Raw genomic sequence first — 14,417 nt, forward strand, 5'->3', positions numbered from 1 at the left:
AGAAGTTACAAAGGTCAGAGACATTGTGAGGCAACTCGGTATGATGCTGAATGATGGATTCTTCTGACCCCATCACTGCTTCTCAGTGGTGGTTTCCTCTGGACCCTGCTTCACTCTTAGTATTTGGAAGCCAAACAACCCTCTTTTTGTGAAGAGTTTACACGTTAAGCACGAGGGAATTGCCTGGTAGGGCATAGACTTTAAACACACACAAATAGTCACTGTTCTTGCTATGGCAGCTTTGTCTCCCCAGTCACACCGACCTTCCACACTGGAATTCTGAAGAACTAGATGAAGTGATTCTGAGCAAATTTGTGGAAAAATATGACCCAGATGGTCATGACCAAATCAATTGTGTTCCTAAGTGTCGGTTTTTTCCCACAGGGTGAGCAATCTTATAGTACGATCAAGTGCTATCTGGAAGTTGAATATTAGTGTGCTTCAGTGCCATCATCCATAGTCATTCTGAGGAGGGATGAGGGATGAATAACATGCATTTAAAACTGTGCTCAGTCAGACTGGGTCCCTGGTTGGTCACCAGCTGAGCTCCCACTTGGCAACCAGCTCCAACTCCTCATGTGGTAAGATAAGATGACTTTATCACTTTAAAAACACTTTTTTTTAAACGTTTATTTATTTTTGAGACAGAGAGAGACAGAGCATGAACGGGGGAGGGGCAGAGAGAGAGGGAGACATAGAATCGGAAGCAGGCTCCAGGCTCTGAGCCGTCAGCCCAGAGCCCGACGTGGGGCTCGAACTCACGGACCGCGAGATCGTGACCTGAGCTGAAGTCGGACGCTCAACCGACTGAGCCACCCAGGCGCCCCTAAAAACACTTTTAAAAGTGTTGTTATGTTATCTAGAATTCCTCACAGAAATTTCCAGAAGTCTGGTGCAGAAGTCCAGCATCTATGCATCATAAGGAAAAGATACAGTTCATCATCTTTTAAGAACTCTCTAGCTATTTAGAACTGATCATTTATGAGCCGGGTGGGCTCACCCCACGTAAGGGAGCCTCTCTCTTATTATCCCCTAATCTCATTTTCCTTTCATTTTCTGAAATTATCCTGTTTATTTGTTTGCCTCTTGATTATCTGTCCCTTCATGAGAATGTCAGCCTCCAGTGAGCAGAAACCTTGTCCACCTGGCTCACTGCTGCGTTCATGCCTGGGATAGTGGGGGACCTACGATTTACCTCCTTCTATTTCTTGGGTTAGGCTTTGTGCATGCCCCTCCTTGAGGTCTGACCTCCAGATATGAGCACTCTTTATCATCCCTCTTTTCCCTTCATCTTATGTTGAGCCTTACATAACATAAAAGGCGGAATGGGACCTGCTTAAATAGGTGGCTCCTTAAGGTTGTTAATAGATAAGAGCACTTGCTGGCTCATTGACACCCTTTGACATTGGTTTATACTGTAGTTACATAGAAGTCTCAGTCTCTAAAGAAGGATTAATCAATGTATACTGAAAAATGTTTCATCTCGTTTTCTAAATTTATTATTCTTTGCAATGATGTTGGAATGGGAAGGCAGGTAGGCGATGACGCCACTCTTTAGCCAAAGACCCCCAGGAACTCACCTGTGGTTGAACAGGTTGGGTTTGTTACTCATTGGTGGGGAGGACACATGCCATGGAAATCTTGAGGCGTCTCAGTAAGAGAGCGTGAGAAAGGAAGGATAGCATTTGGTCTTGCATTCAGTGCTTTTTGGGAGGGTTTGATGAAGAGTAGCTTTGCTCTGCATTGGATGTTGTCACTAAATGGGGAAAATTCTGGTTTTGTTTTTTTTTATTTAAGTTTTTAGTTTTGAGAGAGAGAGAGAGGGAGGGGCAGGGAGAGAGGGGGACAGAGTTTCTGAAGCAGGCTCTGTGCTGACAACAGCCCGATGTGGGGCTCAAACTCAAGGACCAGGAGATCATGACCTAAGCTGAAGTCAGATGCTCAACCGACTGGGCCATCCAGGTGCCCCTGTGGTTGGGTATCTTAGTAATTCTTATGGAGGAGGCAAAAAGAACAGAGGAGGCTGGAGCTGTGACTGGTAAGGAAGTGGCAGTCATTCATATTACCAGGGACAGGAAGATGGGGGTCATTTTTTTTTAAGCAACGTTCTTATTTTTGTCTGTGTTCAGATGACTATGAGGTGTTTTAGGTTTCCACTTGATCCATCTCGGTCGCACAATGGCTTTGTCTGGTATTGATGTTCTGTGGAATTGCTTATGTTCAACCGAAGAACATCGGGGTCTAGCTGTGCATGTCAGGCCAGCTCCTGAAGGTCAAGAGCTTCTCTGTTTCTCACCGACAAATCCCAGAGAGCTGAGGGGAGGCTTCTGCCATGATTTGGGTGAACTACAGGAGCCAGGTGAATGATATTTGAGCAGCACATGGAAAAGTCTCACCTCAAACCACCTAAAGTGTAGGCTCCATCTTTAACACATAAATAATCTTTTATGGAGGTGAAATTTGCATTTAACAATTTAGTTGCTACTACCTGTATGGGAACATGGAATAATTTTTCTCTAATTTTGTACAAATAAACAGGTTTACTTAAATGTTGACAAGAGCGTTGCTTTTTTTTTTTGTTTTTTTAATGTTAATTTATGTTTGAGAGAGAGAGAGAGAGAGAGAGAGCAAGCAGGGGAAGGGTAGAGAGAAAGGGAGAGAAAGAATCCCATGCACACTCTATGGTGTCAGTGCAGAGCCTGACATGGGGCTTGAGCCCATGAACTGTGAGATCATGACCTGAGCTGAAATCAAGAGTTGGATGCGTAACCGACTGAATCATCCAGGCGCCCCCAAGAGTGTCGCCTTCTTAAATTCTCTGTTCCTTCCAACCCTGTCGACATTTTCATGCTGCATCAAGAGGGATTTCTTTTCTTGGGATCCAAACACCAGAGATCTACTAGGTGATAGTTATATACACGGGCTGGAGAACTGGGGCTCCACAGGTTTGAGATGGGACACAGTTGCATGCCTTTAAGGAAAATTGCTTCCTGTTAAAACCTGGTAGAGGAAGCAGGAGTGTCCTAACAGAGGCAGGAGCATTGCTATTTAAACTCAGACTTTGAAGTCAGGCAGAGCTGGATTTGAATCATCCCAGGCCTCCCATTTACGTGCTGTGTGACCTTGGGCAGGTTACCCAGTCTCTGTCCATCTGTTACATCCACTGTAAAGCAGTGATAAATATGCCCATAAGTTTGTTGAGAGGAGTAAACCAACAATGACAATGGAAACATGTTCCTTGCATGTAATAGATGTGTAATATGTGGTAGCTTTATGTACAGTGACAACCTTAAAAATAAAACAGCCAGTTGGTTTGCCAGCAAAATGCATTTATTCAGGATTAACAGAGGAATTGCAAATCAGGACAAGCAAACTATGGTAACCCACAGGCAAGTCTGGAGAACAAAGGAGAGGGGGTTGCTTTTCTAGATAGTCGGGAGGGGCTGTTTGGAAGGAAAGTCCATTGGAGGAGAGCAGGAGCTTGGGGGTTGTGGCGACTTCTCATTGGCTGGGTTGTTGTTGGGTCAGGAGAAACTCTTCTTTCTTCCAGCTGGAAAATGTAAGGTAGGCTTCTTCTGCTGGGGTCTGGGCAAGTGGCAGTGCTGGAAAGTTCCGCCTTCAGGGCTTGCCCACTCCACTTAAAATGAGGTGTTTTTTTTTGTTTTTTTTTTTTTTTATTCATATTCACCATAGCTACCAGATAATTGCTACCCACCAATCATTTGGATTCAGGTGACTAAGGACTAGTTCTGGCTGGTCATGAGTGAATTGTGCCATTTTGAATGAGTCTCTCCATCTTTGTAAGCCTTAATTTGTTTATAAAAGCAGAAGGATAATGCCCAACTCTTTGCACTGCCCAGAGTTTCGGTGAGGATGGGACAGGGCAATAAAAGCCCAAGCATATTTATGTGATGGCACTACAGGCAAGGCGTGGTGCAAAGGCATGTGGCATCACGCAGTGTGAGACGCTGTTAATGAAACTTAGAAATTGATCATCTTCTCGCTCCTAAAAAGTTGCCTTTAAGGTGAATTTCCTTAGAGCATATTCTTTGTGTTTTTTAATTTGGGGGGCATTTAATATACAGAAGTACAACATTTTACACGTGTTTATCTCCATGTAGCCACTACCCAGGTTAGGATCGATGTGTCCAGCGCTTGGAAGGGTTCGTCATGCCCCTTCCAAGCCAACACCCCTTCCCTGCAGAGGTTGCCATTTCCGTCACCACTGATTTGTTTTTGCCTATATTGTAACTTCACATGAATAGAATTGTACACGGGGTTCTCATTTGTGTCTGGCTTAATTTGTTTTCATAATGATTATGAGAGTTATTCTGGCTGTGTGTGCCGGGAGTTTGTTCGTTTTTTGTTTTGTTTTGTTTTTAATGGAGTAAGGAGTATTCCTTTGTTTACCAGGATTCGGCAGCCTATAGTAGCCATTCTACTGGTGATGGACATTTGGGCTATTTCTGGTTTTCAGCTATTGTAAGTAAGTCTGCTATGAACCTTTTCATCTTTATATTTATTTATTTAAAGTTTATTACTGAGAACAAACTGAGGGTTGATGGGGGGTGGGAGGGAGGGGAGGGTGGGTGATGGGTATCGAGGAGGGCACCTTTTGGGATGAGCACTGGGTGTTGTATGGAAACCAATTGGACAATAAATTTCATATATTAAAAAAAAAGTTTATTTATTTTGAGAGAGAAAGAGAGTGCAAGCAGGGGAGGGGCAGAGAGAGAGGGGGAAGAGACAGAGAATCTTAAGCAGGCTCTGCGGTGTCAGCACAGAGGCTGATGTTGGGCTCGATCTCACAAACTGTGAGATTGTGACCTGAGCCAAAACCAAGAGTGGATGCTCAACCGACTGAGCCACCCAGGTGCTCCTCTTATCCTTTAATATTGGTTTCTATGATATAATTTCAGATGTTTCCTGAGAGGCATTTTGACCTTGACAAGTAATAAGAAACATAAAACATTCAAGTGAAGGCTTCCACAGGACGACAATTTCTTTCTTTTTTTTAATTTAAAAGAATTTTTAAGAATTAAAAAATTTTTTTATTTTTTAATTTACATCCAAGTTAGCATCCAAGCTAGTGCGATAATGATTTCAGGAGTAGATTCCAGTGATTCATCCCCTATGTATAACACCCAGTGCTCATCCCAACAAGTGTCTCCCTCAACGCCCCTTCCCCATTTAGCCCATCCCCCCCACCCACAACCCCTCCAGCAACCCTCAGTTTGTTCTTTAATTTTAAGAGTCTCTTCTGTCTTGTCCCCCTCCCTGTTTTTATATATTTTTTTGCTTCCCTTCCCTTATGTTCGTCTGTTTTGTATCTTAAATTCCACATATGAGTGAAGTCATATGATATTTGTCTTTCTCTGACTAATTTGGCTTAGCATAATACCCTCTAGTTTTATCCACGTTGTTGCAAATGGCAAGATTTCATTCTTTTTGATTGCCAAGAAATACTCTATTGTATATATATATACACACCATATGTTCTTTATCCATTCATCTGTCAATGGACATTTGGGCTCTTTCCATACTTTGGCTATTGTCGATACTGCTGCTATAAACATGGGGGTGCATGTGCCCCTTCGAAACAGCACACCTGTATCCCTTGGATAAATTCCTGGTAGTGCAATTGCTGGGTTGTAGGGTAGTTCTATTTTTAATTTTTTGAGGAACCTCCATACTCTTTTCCAGAGTGGCTGTACCAGTTTGCGTTCCCACCAGCAGTGCAAAAGAGATCCTCTTTCTCCACACCCTTGCCAACATCTGTTGTTGCCTGGATTATTAATTTTAGCCATTCTGACTGGTGTGAGATAGTATCTTGTGGTGGTTTTGATTTGTATTTCCCTGATGATGAGTGATGTTGAGCATCTTTTCATGTGTCTCTTAGCCATCTGGATGTCTTCTTTGGAAGTGTCTATTCATGTCTTTTGCCCATTTCTTCACTGGATTACTTGTTTTTTGGGTGTTGAGTTTGATAAGTTGTTTATAGATTTTGGATACTAACCCTTTATGTGATATGAGAACAACGACAGTTTCAAACGCTATCATTCTTGTAAGTAAATCACAACATCATAAAGCCAGGCTCTGGCATTTTTTTTTCCCTTTGGCACACAAGCAGAATAGTCCCCAGGAACATTTTTCATACTGCAGATTGGGAACCACCAGTGTGTTGTAAAGTAAGAAAAAATTTTTGTGAGGAAATAGAACCTAAGAGGAACACTCGAATTTTTTCAGCTCGGTAAGGGCAAGAATTGTTATCTGCAGACTTCTGTTCCAATGATACATGCCAAGTGTTTTCTGGGTTATAACTGTAAAGAGAAAATTGTCCCGGGGGCCCTGAGTGATGGAATCTTCTTTCTGGGAAGAAACTAACATTCCTGCTAAAGCATTGAAGATTTTCTGAAGTTAATGGGATTAAGTCTTGCTCAAGGAAATAGGTTACCTACTCACCCAACTGACTGTCAGTATCAGTTAAGAATCTAGTGACCTTTATCCAAATATAGTAAAACCCTGGACTGTGAGTAACTTGTTCTGCAAGTGTTCTGCTAGATTAACAAACATTTCTAATAAATTTTAACTTGATAAACGAGCCATGTCTTGCAATACAAGGAGTACATGATGTCAAATGTCACATGACAACAACTGAGCCAATGGTTCTTGAAATTCACTTTGATATACAAGTGCTTTGGATTACAAGCATGTTTCTGGAACAAATTATGCTTGCAAATCAAGGTTTTCCTGTCTTTCTTTCTTTCTTTCTTTCTTTCTTTCTTTCTTTCTTTTACTTGTTAGTCTAACAATAGCTACTTTGTTTTTCCATAAAACAGCTCCACCACAAATAAATCTTTGAATGGTTTACTACAGGCCTTTTGTTATTTGAACAGCAAGATTGTAAACATAACTCTGAGATGTGTTCATAATTAGGTCGATAAAAAGTTTCCTTAATTAACACTATGTAAAATATTTTTCTTTCTGTGGGTCAAGATAAGAAAAGTCTGAAAGTCACTGATTCCAGGGGACAGGACAGTGGCAGGCCGGTGGAAAAGAACACATGGAAATTGGTAGTTTCCCAGGGTGGGACCCTAGATCTCCGCAGTGGATTACAGAGGCTCTCATCCCCAGACAATACCTTCGAGACCAGGTGCGGGCTCACCAAGGGATCCCGGCAAACAAGATCTGCATCAGGACATCACTCTGGGCTGACTCCCGCCTCTGTGTGAGTGAGCTGAGTAGCCTCAGGCCAGGTTGACTGATGTGGCCAACAGGTGGAGGGCGAGTCTGAAGGGCGGAGTGCAAGAAGCTGGAGTCTACAACAACCCTGGGAATAATCATCTTATGGGTCTTATATCTTCTTGGAATTCCTGGCCATGGAAAGCAACATCTTGTGGCCTCACAAGATGATAAAACCCACAAACACATGAGGTTGCCCGTCAACGATTGTTGCCCTTACCAAGCTGAAAGGACATATCCTAGGACATAGTATGCGATAACATCTGTAGAATGAATGAATGTGAACTTTCTGTCACCAATGGGTCCTGATGTGCCTCCCTCTGCTCAGAAGTCTTTTTTCTACTTTCTTGGACAGGTCAGGGCCTAGCCCAGGGCTGGTTGATGATTGCTCCTCCTGGTTCCTGGGTTTCTAACTCATCTGTTTCTTTCCCAAAGGGCCAGGGGCTAGAGCTTGACTGGTGGGCTTCTGGCCAGGGCCCTCAAAGTAAACGATTACCTGGATCCTATTTCCAGGGACTTGGCGCAAGCTGTTGGCTCTCAGTATGACCAGTCAGAGGAAAGAGGAAATTAACAGAGAAAGAAAAATAGAGCATAGATAATTATTGTAAACATGACAGCAAGGGAAGGAAAAGGAGGGTATATTTACTGTATCATTGAACAGTGAATGGAATATTAGATGAGCAAATCCCTGAAAACGATTAAAGATATCTTAATATTTTATAAAGGGGGTCATTGGGCAATATGTACATTCTGAAATCACGAATTTTAGAACATGAAATAAATCATGTTTGCGTATCTCTGTTTGTTACTCTGCTGGAAATGATTTGATCTGCTTCGTATGGGTTAGTACTATGGATTCCAAAAAGTATGTTTTCTTCTTTCTTTTCCTCACATAGTTGAATATTTAAAAGCAGGTTGACGGTTTTATTTCTTTACTTGTTTGTTTCCATTGTGTCTTAGCCTGGGTTCTGCAGAAGACAAGCTCATTGAAGATTTTGCTGGGGAGTGTGAGCTCCAGGAAAGAAGGAATGTTGTGTAACTGAGTTGCCTGCAGCAATTATCTGCAATCACTGATTCCGGGTGGCAGGATCATGCCGGACCCCCTGAGGAGCCATATGCAATGAATCTGAAGACTGGTCATCGGGGGAAGAAAGTGGAAGGATTGCCTGCCAAGTTCTGTTCCCTGTAGGCCATAGGTTTGCCTGTAAGATGTTCACTCTCACATCTTCCAGGCTGGAGATTTGTGGGCACCAAGTGGGTTCCCGAGGCATCCCACTCTGTGTCCACAGAGAGGCGCTGGTGCGGGCAGTGAAGAGCCTTGAGGTATAAGTGGGAATGACAGGAGCTGTTGGTGAGTGCCCAGTGAAGGCTGAAAGAAAAGATAAGTGAAGTTGAGGGGGGCCAAAGTCGTAAATAAGAGATGTCCCATACAAATGGTGAAGCAGTAACACCACACAGGTTATTCCCTGGGACAGTGTTTTGGTCAGAAAGATGGAGAATGAAAATATTTAGACATTGACTTCAGCCTTGAATTTTGTTTCTTCTTAGTAGTAATCTTAGTACAGTAAAGTCTTCTTAATATATTTGCCCAGAGCTGAAAGAAAACAGCACAAAGTTCCAGTTGAAGATCTATCAACACACCTCACTTCTGAACGCCATTGCATGGTGGTTCCTCGCACGGCACCTATTCTCTCTGAGATCCTATCCACAGCCTGGATGTCTGTATGATTCCCATCTCGAAATTACCATGTCAGCTTCTCTTCTGAACCGAGGGTCCATTTACTTTATTACCTTTAAGAATCTTCCCATAGGAACCTGCAATATAACTTGCAATATAACCCGCGACGGAAATCAACACTGAAATCTTGCCCTCTTGCCTGGTTAGTCTATATGACTAGAGTGCATAGGGCCAGGGCTGGGAGGGAGTCATCTCTGATGCTTTTCTTTCCTCTGTCCTTCACTCCCTTCCCACAGTCAATCAGTTGTGAAGTTCCAAGTCCACCCCTTCCTATCTGCAGCTCTGCCCTCTCTTTTCTCTTCCCTGGTCTGCCGTCTTTTTTCTCTTCTCTGAAGTGACTTCTTTTGTTCATCTCCTCTGGCCTGGGTTACAGCCACAAATGGCCTCCTGACTGTCCCTCTCCTTTCAGTCTCTTCTGCCAATCCTCTGGGGGAACATCACTGACTGCCCAGAGACCAAGGGGGACAGGAGAAGTCACATGGTCTGCTGATTCTCAACCAACAGAAAAGCAGGTGTCTAGATGGGATCTGAGGGTTTATAACAAGTACCAAATTTGGCTCTTGCTTGTTCTCCAAGTCTAGCAGCAGTTGTGATGTGATTCCCTCTCCTTTCTGCCATGACTTCTTCACCTGTAACCTTCTGGGAGGTGAGTTCTTGGACATTCAGTACTGCTCTTCGTCCCCCATAAGCAAGTGTTTACGACGTGCTACAGCGTGACTGTGTGTATTTAGTGGTGCCTGGAGATCTGGGGGTGATGTTGGACCTACAACACAGAACATTTCTCCACAAATACCACAGGAAGGCACACCCAAGGAGCCAGTGTCCAGCAGGACCTTCCTGGCTCTTCGCCCAGCTTTGATTTCCTGTCCCACTTGCTGGTTAGGGGAAAAAAAGATGATTTTGGTTAAACTTCTGGGGTCAGGGGTAATTTAACTGAGTGACTATTGGAAAGCACAGTATAACATGTAAACTATCGCCCAATGTTGCAGTAATATGGATTTCCTGTGGGCCAGCTATGTTCAGTCTTGAGTGGAGGCATTGAGAGACATAAAATGTGGAAGGTATATTCCCCTAAAATGCAGGGGGCAACCTATATATGTGGACCAAGTACAAGGTCAGAGAACGTAGGGCTGAGATGTAGGGGCAGAGATAGAGGCTGTTGGAGGAGATTTTGCAGCGTCTTTAAGAGCCAGTCATGGAACAACATCTGCAAAAGAACCACCTTGGCCTTAGACCGTGTTTTAGAATTGTAGCTCACAACATATCCAGTGCATTTGCCTGGTTTTCATAAAGTAGGATGGTGAGGGAGCATCTTATCTGCCTGGAGTTTCAACCGAAGGTTCACAAGGCACCTTTTCTGGTCATTCTAGTTACTGGCTATTTTTCCGTGATTCTGAAACATGGGAAGGAAGGGAGAGACATTCCGTCAGCTGTCTGTTTTTTTGCTTACTTTGCATGATTGAATTTTAAACTGTGCTTTCAAATGTTGGCAGCTTGTAGACTGAGACACTGCAAATCCCTGACAGAGATTCCAATCATGGGTTAATGAAAGCCGTAAGGAAATAAACATGGACGCGTTGCCTTCCATCAGTGTTTACTGTGTGACCTGGAGATTAATTTTCTTTTAATTAGAATCATCAGTGTGGCCTCAATTTCTTTAATGAATGCCAGGTTAAATCCATTACTTATTTCCCAGCTGTGAATGAGTTCCATTCTTTATTAACATTTGCATATTCCAGAGGTCAGATTTTTCTTTCTTTACCTAACAGGAATTTTCCCTTTTGTTTCATGGTTAGGGTACGTAACTTGTTGCCTCTGTCAAAAACTGAACAGAAGTAACATTTATGATCACTGCTCCTTGGGTTGAATGCACTCATTTGGCTTAGGGCAAAACTTCTCAACACCTGACAAAAATGTTTATTCTTAAAACAAACGTTAGATGATTGCTTCAGTTAGGTCAAACTCAGCGCCTGTGTTATGGGCTGAATTGTGCCTCCCACCCTGACCATTCATATATTGAAGCTCGAACACCCTATTCCTCAGACTATGACTGTGTTTGGAGATAGAGCCTTTAAAAAGCTGATTAGGTGAAAATGAAGCTGGTGGGTGAGTTTTAATCCAACCTGACTGGTGTTCTTGTAGGAAGAGAAAACTTGGACACACACAGAGACACCAGGGATGGGCACGGAGGAAAGACCAAGCGAGGACACGGAAGGAAGGAGGCCATTTGTAAGCTGAGGAGAGAGGTCTCAGGGGAAAACAGAGCTACCAGCACCTTGACCTTTGGCTTCGAGCCTCTACAACAGTGAGAAAATAAATTTCCATTGTTTAAACCATCCAGTCTTTGGCGTTTTCTTACAACAGCCCTAGTGGACTAATAGAACATCCAAAATCAAGTTTATTATTTCCTTGTCCAAACCCATGTTCGTTTGTTCTGTGGCAAAGGCATTGACTGCTCACTGAATATCTATATAATTTCCCCTGAAAGCCCCGTGGACCCGTAGTTAGATGGCGCCATGCGGTAGTTCTGGTCTGTGGGTGACACCAATCTTATCCCCTGTCATAGTGACCAAGGAGGCTACTATTTCAGAGGCAGACCTCTAGGATGGTGGGGGTCCCATCAGGTCCCTGGAAGACTGATTGGAACAAAGCCTCCCATCAACCAGGGTAGGGGATGTCTCCCAGGTGAGAAAGAACTCATTACTGTATTAAGCCTAGGATTCGGAGGCTTTAATTTGTTTCTTCAGCTCAACTGTGTTTATCATGCATGACCGGTACAAGCTCCGTCCTCTTAGTTCACCTGGGAATGTAAATTTAACCACGTACTTGGACTGCCCTCACTTCATAATTTCGCATCCGATAGATCATCAGTCTTTTCCATTCTACTGTTGCAACATTCCACAAATCTGTCCCTACTTTCCATTCACAGAGCTGCTGTCGTTCCCTGAACAAATGATAGTGAGGATGATGACCATTGTTCCAGGCTCTGCTGTAGGGCTTTACATATATGAAGTCACCGAACCTCATAACCTATGAGGTAGGTACTGTTATTATCCCCCTTTGCAGGTGAAGAGATTGAGGTACAGAAAGTTTAAGTAACTCGTTCAAGTTCACACAACTTGTAAGTGACAGAGCTGGGATTTGAAGATCATCAATCTGTTTTCCATTGCTTTTGAATAAATGGCATTCATGGCATTAATGTCCCTTCAAGGTCTAATCCCAGTGTACCTGCTCACTCTCTTCTCCCGTCAAGGACAACCCTCTACCCTGACTACTTCCAACCTTTTACTCTAGTGACAAGCTAGATTGTTTCTCCAAACCAATCCTGCCTTTTGCAACCTCTGTTTCATTGTTCAGGCTCTTCCATCAGAATCACTCTATTTCCCATTCCCTCTCCCCCTTGGTCCTTCGTATCTACATCCCATGTGTCCTGCAATGTCCCACTCATTTGCTACCTCTTTTGGGAAGCCTTTCTTGGGTCATCTTCATTAAACACTCCCATAATTCCTTGCCTATACTTCCCTTTGGGCACTCATGTTTCACTTATTTGTGTGTGTGTGTATCTTTCTTCATGCAGTATAAACTCCCTGAGCACTGGGACCATGTTTTCTTTGTCTTTAGATCCCGTCTGTAGATAATGAGCACCAGTGCATTGCACAGAATTGTGGAGTTGTAGATGTGAGTTGTAACTAATTGAAAATTTCCTCGAATGCACTGCTACTTAACAGAATATAATAATGTTACCCCTTCTCACTTTGGCCACCATGGCTTAGAATTCCCAATCATACTGAGTGAAAGTGACTTTGTTAATATCAGAACATTTTTTTCTTCATTCCCCCATCTGCTTTCATTTCTCTGATTTGATGCTATCGCTTCTCCTTTGGTTTTTGGTTTGCTCCTTTGGTTTTCATATTACAGCTGAGTTTCAATAGATTTCAATTATTTCTTAGCTTTGATTTATTGATTAAGAGCAGCCTTTTATCCTGGTGGTACTTTTCAAGCATGTGGTGATAGACGTTCCAGCACATTGAAAGGAAAGAGAAGGATGGTGTTCCTGCCTTTTTCCCCTGCAAATTTCACATTCGAGCATTAACGGAGCCTCAGGCCTCTTCTCTCACGGGTGGGCAGGAAGCTGAAAGGAAAGTGGAGTTTGGTCACTCTTGCTACAAGTGTTCCTGGTTTGAATGCAGGTTGGAATTGAAACCTGAACAGAATTTTCTGAGGATTCCAAGTGATCATTTTTCCTCAAGAAGGCATTTGTGTTAATTGAATTCTTTCCATGGTATGGCAGCCATCCTCCAAGATGGCCTCCAAGGGTCCTTGCCTCCTGGTATCTATGCTTTTGTGCTGTCCTCTCCCACACTAAATAAGGGAACAATCCCATGTTTATATGCTTGATTTTGAAGTAAACTGTACATCCAATGTGGGGCTTGAACTCACCACCCCGAAATCAAGAATCGCATGCTCCATGGACTGAGCCAGTGAGGTACCCCGGCCAGCAATCCCATGTTAAGCAATAGAATATTGCAAGTGATGAGGTGTAACTTCCCGGGCTAGGTTATAAAAGACATTCTGGTTTCCACCTTGCTGTATTCGATTGCTTGCTCTGGGGGGAAGCCAGCCTCCAGGTAGTGAGGACCTGGACAAATCCTTTGGAGAGGCCCATGTGGCCATGAATTGAGGCCTCCTGCCAACAGCCAGCACCAACCCGGCAGTGACGTGAGTGAACCCTCTTGGAAGTAGACGCTCCATTCCTGGCCAAGCTTTCAGATGACTGCAGCCTCAACTGACATCTTGTCTTTAATTCGGGAAAGACTGGAGCTAGATCAGCCCAGCCAAGTTGCTCCCCAAATCCTGACCTCCACAATCTGTGGGAGATGATAAATGCTCTATTTGTTTTAAGCTACTAAGTTTTTAGGTAATTTTCTGTGCAGCAATAAATAATACACATGGCATACGCAGTTTGATTTTTACCAGTTCTTTGTGAATCCATAGTCTTTTCAGTTCTATTTTTAGCAATATGTAGAGTATGACCCTTTGTACAGGAGAAGCAAAAATCGATGGTGTAAGGAAAAAATCACCATGGTTTGCTCAAATGCTCAGCATAGACAGATTAGTTTCTTGCTTCAGTTTCTTGCTTCAGTTGTGCCTGGACCCCTGCAACGGCATACTCCCCCCTACCTGCTTCATCCAAGACTTCTTTGTTCCCTCCACTTAACCACCCTCACGCTTCTCTCAGGTGAGAGATGCCTCAGGCATCATTACTGCCATCAGGACTCAGGGCCACCCACTGACCCAATGTGGGGGACCTCTTCGACACCATCACCTGAGTGAGCGGGCGAACCCATCAAAGCTAACCTGCCCAAGATTGGCCTTGCATGCCGACATGGCAGAATATCTCCTTGAAAAGTCCACCTGGAGACAAACACAGCTCGAA

At 43.5% G+C, this 14,417-nt stretch overlaps 1 long non-coding RNA gene across 1 annotated transcript; it reads left to right on the forward strand.

Moving 5' to 3' along the window:
• The first annotated feature begins 387 nt into the window (after nucleotides 1-387).
• LOC125938042 (uncharacterized) lies at nucleotides 388-11,285 on the forward strand. Its single transcript, XR_007462586.1, has 5 exons — nucleotides 388-581; nucleotides 8,203-8,593; nucleotides 8,835-9,122; nucleotides 9,557-9,626; nucleotides 11,123-11,285. It is a non-coding gene; the product is annotated as an uncharacterized LOC125938042 (long non-coding RNA).
• The last annotated feature ends 3,132 nt before the right edge of the window (nucleotides 11,286-14,417 follow it).

Source organism: Panthera uncia, assembly GCF_023721935.1.
Source record: "Panthera uncia isolate 11264 chromosome B2 unlocalized genomic scaffold, Puncia_PCG_1.0 HiC_scaffold_24, whole genome shotgun sequence".
Taxonomy (NCBI): domain Eukaryota; kingdom Metazoa; phylum Chordata; class Mammalia; order Carnivora; family Felidae; genus Panthera; species Panthera uncia.